Here is a 6,962-nt window from a genome sequence, read left to right as displayed (position 1 = left end):
GCACACCTGGAGTATGAATATGTACACTCGCTTAAAAAAAATCTTTACTCGGGAGTAAATGAATCGAAACTATCGCTAGGAGTTTTCAAAACTCAAAAGAGATGAAGCTTCATAATGCGTTCGAATAGTGTTTTGGAGTTGATATAGCTAGGTTCTTATGTCATGCCAATGCGAGACCTCATAGACCATTTGTATCCCAAATTTACACTTTACTCTGAGGAACTATCAAGGGACGAAATATCAGGATTAGGTATTTCGAAGCTAACCGTGTCTCTGTGGATCCAGCGACACCAAGCAATTGGATCCACCAGAAACAAGGCCAGAAGTGGGCGCCCTAGATGCACGACGGAGGAAGATGATCAAGTAAATGTCATTCAAAACCGTAAATCAGTGTGCTATATGAAAGACAAATAGGAAGCATGAAGTGCATGAATGTCATGAGCTAATGAAAACCATTTGATACTCAGCAGCAACACTCCATACTCTAACTGGATTTGAAAAGGGGGCGTGGCCGATAGTGCCACGTCCCCTTACCATGAGTCCTTTTCTTCTTAGTTATTTGTTTCCATAACTACTACAAGGGATGCAAACCCCTTTTGTTCTACTGGCAACAGCATGTCAGAACGTCAGAAATTGCAGGGCAGCTTGAGTGGATGCACAGAAGCTGTGTCGGGGAGTTGACGGATGTCGGACCCGGGATACATGGAAATCTTGGACAGATGTTTCTACCATCAGTGAGAGCCAAGGTGTTCCCCAAGCCGGAGTCATTTACTTGGTCCAGGATAACAGCCTTATCTACATGAGCAATGTCGTGAAGGCGTGATTTCGGCAACACCACGAGATTATGCTCTGCCACATCCACCCAAATTGTCAGATCTCAGTCTTGTTGAGAATAATTGGACAGCCATGGGCACAGACTTCCCCGAGATCATACCCCTATCGTCATATCATCTTTGCCCAAGTAATTACGGCATAGGAGTCAGTGCACTCTGCAAACAGACGCTAGTTAACGGCGGCGTTAGTAACATCCATGCCACTGAGACTTGCCAGCTGGTAGGGTAACACGAAATATGAATAGTATTATATTTTTCAAAATCATAATTTTTTAAAATGTAGCCGAACTAAGTGAACAAAAATTTAGAAAAAAAATGTTATTCTAAGGTATGTTAAGCTATAACCGGATTTATATAGGTTTAATTAGTAAAAAAAAAAAATGTGGCTATTGGGTGGGGGGGACAGCTGCCCCCAGTACCCTCTCCCAAATAACGCCCCTGTCAGGGATATCAATATTAGGTCGACCTCACAGCACTTTTCCCAACCGTTTTCGTCGTATCATGTTGTTAAATCAGAAAGTGTAAAGAAAGTTTTTTTTTCTTTTTTTAGCAACATGATATTTAGGTATATCATAAATTGAAGTATTTTCCAATAAAAACATCACGTATGAATTACACGTTTTGGAAAGATGCATTACGTTTCTCTTGCAACGATTTCTACGATCATGAAACAAATGCGTTTAATACATTAGTACAAATAAATCCAGAATAAATATACGTTCTCAAAAACGTTCCCTTTCATAAGCTTTATACAAATGTCACGATGAAGTAGTCATGTAATTTATGATGGTTGTACACTAGTAAATAGTAAGTAAACTCGACTGATAAGGTATGTGCCTACACACGAAGCCTGCCCTAACCTTTCAGTACGTTGTGTCAAAATCATGGCATGCCTAGCAACTGCAATAACAATATTGCAACTTTTTACATTTCGTCTATTCGCCGTAATCTCTGTAATTAGCACTCCCTTAATTACAGAGACCCGCGACCAGCGCCACCTGGAGTTGCTATTGTGTTAGAGGATTCAGTTACATACGATGGTTCTTGTCACGAAATTAATTTTTCTAATACAAAATATTATGTGAAATCAATGTTAAGTACAATATGTAGTTGTCTGTGCTGATAGCGACTTCCATGTAGTTGTGTCTGTCAATAAACTTTAGCTAATTATTTTTCATGTTTTCTAATTTACAAACACTAACATAATATTACAAGTAGCAACCCTTCTGCATCATAGCCATGGTTCATCTCCCCTAGATAACAGAATCAATACTGAGCTTTGTGGCGATCACGAGTTGCTGTGGTCAGTCGATGGTGCGCAGATTACCGACTGTCAACAAAACCTATTTTTGTAGATTCTTAATTTTATTATATTTAATTACCATTATGAGGAAATAACACGTGATTTATATATTATTTGTCAGGAGCAAATCCTATCTACGAGACGCTGATTGAGAGAAACTGATACTCACAAGAAAGTGTTTTTTTGCTAGAGATCTGGATCTGTCTGAGACTTTCTCTTTTACTCTTTCCCTCTACCTTTCTGTCTCTTACTCTACATCTTCCTCTCTCCCTCTCTCTCATATGTACACTATATATCAAAACTTACCCTTTATCTCTCTCTCTCTCTCTCTCTCTCTCTCTCTCTCTCTCTCTCTCTCTCTCTCTCTCTCTCTCTCTCTCTCTCTCTCTGTACCATATTCACATCATGCCCTTTACTTACGGCTGTAGTTGCCCTCTTCTTTCGACGAGAAAAGCAAGAAGCCTGTTGTGTTTGTGTCTGTATGGAGATAAATGCAACAATTAACATACACATTGCACACTAAATTATGATCCGCGGAAGGAAAGTCAAATTTTCTGCAAAATAAGTGAGTTGGCAGTTTACAAAACATACGAGCCTATTTTGCAGATTGCATGTGCACTGCTGAATCAGTACGCAAGGTACATTATATGTGAGATAATAGTGAATATCAGAATGAAGGGAAACAAAAAATCAAATTCATCCACTGGGAGCGTCGAAGCAGTTCACCTCAGGTAAGATTTGGTAAATATCAACTTAAAAACTCTTTTAGTGTATGGAAATATTCTCTCTCATTTTTTAACTTTATCATTCACCCTCTCTCTCACTTTCTCCCTATCTCACTCACTCTCTTTCACATAGAAAGTGACAGTCTCTCACTGACTCTTTCTCACTTTCTATCTGTCTCACCCACTCTCTTTCGCACTAACTTCTTCTCACTTACTCTCTTACACACTCTTTCTCAATCACCCACTTTTTTACTCATTTTCTTTGTATTTCACACCCTCGGCTATTCTCTTTCTCATTCCCTTTCTCTATTTCTCACGCATTCTCTCTCTCTCTCTCTCTCTCTCTCTCTCTCTCTCTCTCTCTCTCTCTCTCTCACTCACTCACTCACTCACTCACTCACACACACACCACACACACACACACACACACACACACACACACACACACACACACACACACACACTTACTCTCCAAAGAGCCATGTGCACCTTACCCGCCAAGAATCGTAGAAGGCGTCAGGTGTGGAAGTTGCTCCTGAACGTTCAACATAGTCAGAGGAGCTGTCTTCGGTGCCGCAGAGACCGTAGAGATCTGTTACACTCTCGTGGATGTACAAAAACAGCACGGTCCTGTGTATCTGCATCTGTAGTCATATTGCATTGTAAGATAAATGGCTGTAATCTGTCGTTAGTTATCACGATGCACGCAAGAGAAAATTATCTATCTTCTATTTCCAGGATGATCTTTGAAATGTGTTGTCTGTTTTATACAGTCAAATTAGCGCAAGCTCTCCAAACAGCAGACTAACCTGAAAAATAAGACCTTTAACTTACTGCAACTTTGCTGGAACCGATAAGACGAATGTTGTTGCCTTGGCTCCATGCCAGGACAGGGTGCGGGGTGCTGCCTGATGTCACAGGGGTCGGGTAGTTCAGGAGAGAGTAGTCCTCGCCGTTCACGTTAAGCTGGACGAGATATCGATTACGATCAGCAAAGTATAACTGGTGGTCTGAATATCACACACACACACACACACACACACACACACACACACACACACACACACACACACACACACACACACACACACACACACACACACACACACAAACACACACTTGTTCATGAATTGGTAGGTCACTGTTTCAAGCTTGTAGGCGCAAAATAGTACTAGTGATATCATAATGTAGAGCAGTAATTTACCGTCTTATCGTCTGTCCAGCCAGCAATATCGCGTGATATAACGGTGTGGGCATTGTCCACGTATGTGATGTGGCCTATACAAGACCCGATATTAAAGCAAGATCTAGAATTCAGAGAATTTAGAGAAAATCAGAATAAGTATTTCATGGCAATGGGGTACCATTATTTTTGCAGACTTTTAAAAGTGTATGATTACGAAAAAAAAGTCTCAGAACTTACTCAAACTGTGTATAAACAGCAAAGTCCGGAGAGTGACTAAAACCAGGTTGCACAAGCGAGTAGTTGCACTTTGTGATCAGTGTAAGCAAGTCATTATCGAATGTTTCAATGTGAGGATCCATGAATATTGCACACTTGCTACCTGGGAAATCGAAATAAGCGATTACTAACGATGTGCAGCTTTTCAAGTGAAATCTTTCTGAATATTGTGCTATGTACATTTCTCTACAGACGAACTTTTAAAACATATATGTGCTTACAGCTCTCCCTATTTAATCCTTCTTCTTTCCATTGTCCTCCTGAGCAAACAATATCGTAACACTGATCAGGGATTAGGTCTCCTTCTTCATACACGACTCCATCAAAGACACAGTCTGAAAACGCAAGAGTGGTTTCAGGAACTAAAGATTTAACATGTGAAAAGGTTTACGGTTTTCAACGAAATAAAACAGTGGTTTTTGGACTTTTTAGTACCACGCTTCCTCTAGGAGTCTGTCTCCCCCTCCATGTCCCATTTGCATCTATGAATAAAAGTCCCTCACATATTTTAAAGGAAATCAAATATATTTTTACTGAGTATGTACATTATCTGAGAGATACTGATACTGACACTGATTCTTAGCACAAAAAAAGTATGAATTAGTCACATTATTTGTAAGACATTTGATACTGCTGCTTATCAGTCCATTATACTTTAGTAGCAAACTTAAATACCTGTAGAGAGTTGCGTGGTTGTACTAAAGGTTGCCAGCATTGTAGAAGTAATGAAACTTGTAGAGCTTGCATTGGCAAATGTGGAGGCTGGAGTAGGGAAGAAAACATCAGTAGTAAAGAAACAATGGAAGAAAATGACAATTGAATATTTGTAACTTTCAGAGTAGGGATGTAGTGAGAATGTTTGTGAATGAATTCCTTGCAGTAAAGGTTGGAGTAGTTGTAGTAGTCTGCGTGATAGTCAGGTGGTGTGTTACTGAAAATAGAGATAGTTGTAGGTGCTGAGGTTGGATTTGCACTGGTTCTACAGTGAAAGCTGATCCCGGTAGTGGTGGCCGGAGCGCTAGTGGTGGCTACAAGAGTTGTGACCACCATTATCATGATTTACTTATAGTACTTTTTTACTTGTCTGATAAAAGTACTATGATTCTTAATTCTGATTTTTTTTTCAGAGACAATATATATTGATATATACTTGGCCCTTCAGTAGTTGTAGAAAACTGAGCAGACGTTGATGAAGGATGGTTTTGGAGGCTGAAGTGCTTATTGGGTTTCAAAGGCGACTGAGAATGATGTCAGGTTATCAGTGGTAATGAAGCCTAAAGTGGCTATGGGGAATCCAATGGTAGAGGAGATTGAATTCTCTCTCTTTCTCTCTCTCTCTCTCTCCCTCCCTCTCTCTCTCTCTCTCTCTCTCTCTCTCTCTCTCTCTCTATATATATATATATATATATATATATATATATATATATATATATATATATATATATATGGGCACTAAAAGTAGTTGGGATTTAATGGTAGTGAAATCCAAAGCTAATAGGGATGAACAGTGCAGTGCAGATGATACAGTTGGAAGTCAGTGTCAGACCTTCAATTCTTCAATTCTGAAGGCTGTGGTTGTGTGGGGTTTAGTTAGCGTGTATGCTGAAGTATTTGTTGGTGTATGTAGTGTTTTAAATGTTGGCAGTGATAGTGGAGGTTGGTGTAGTTATTTGAGTTGTAGTAATTAGGGTTTCAGTGGTATTGGAGGCTGAAATAGGTCTGTTATTGAAGCTCCATTAGTGGTGCAGGCTGAAGTTGATGTCTGAGCTGAAGTAGTGTTTTAGTGTTGTAAGCCCTTAAGTAAAAACTGAGGTTTTTGTAATTGGGAAGGATGAAGTGGTTTTGGGGGTTTCGGTGATAATGGAAGTATCTGCTGAGGATTCAGTGGAAGGAAAGGATGGTGTGGTTGGGTGGTAGTGGATGCCAAAGTGTAAATGTAAAGGATCCTGTAGTGATGTTATTATTAGATCTGACATGGTTGGAACTTCAGTATTAGTAATAGTTTCATTTTTTGTGAAGGCTGAAGTGAGCATTAGGGAATTGGTGCTGGTGAAGGTTGGAGTACTTGTTGGAGATGAAATGGTAGTGAAGGCTGAGGAGTTTATTTAGGATGAAATTCTTAAGACTGAAGTGGTGGTATTGTCAGAGTCTAAAAAGGAAGTCAAAGATTTAGTGTTTCCGTGTGTCTTAGTGGCACTGAAGGCTAAGATGGTTGTTTCACCTTCAGCAAATGTTTGGACCTCAATGGTGATGAGGGGCTGACATGGATGGCATTGGTTGGTGGTTGTGGAATCCTCAGTTGTAGTGACATGGACTGTTTACTAGGGGTGAATTGGTTATGAATACATCAGTCGTAGTTGAGGTCTCTATGCCCATAGGGACTAGAGTGGTTATTGCAGCTTTGGTGGCTGATATGGGAGAGGAAGGTTGGAGAGAATAATATGGTTGTTTCAGTGGTAATTACAGCTCCAGTGGCAGTGGGGGCTCAAGTGATTGTTGAAGATTCTGTAGTTGTTGGGCTCACATTGGTAGTTGGGGCTGTTGCATTTTCATTGGTTGTTGGATACTCAGTAACTGTATGAGCTTCGGTGGTAGTGAAGGCCTCAGCGCTTGTGGCACCTGGTAGTATGGACTGAAGT

Source organism: Penaeus monodon, chromosome 6 (genome assembly GCF_015228065.2).
Source record: "Penaeus monodon isolate SGIC_2016 chromosome 6, NSTDA_Pmon_1, whole genome shotgun sequence".
In the NCBI taxonomy this organism is placed as follows: Eukaryota; Metazoa; Arthropoda; class Malacostraca; order Decapoda; family Penaeidae; genus Penaeus; species Penaeus monodon.
The sequence above is the reverse complement of the archived record's forward strand: the minus strand, read 5'-3'. Positions refer to the sequence as shown.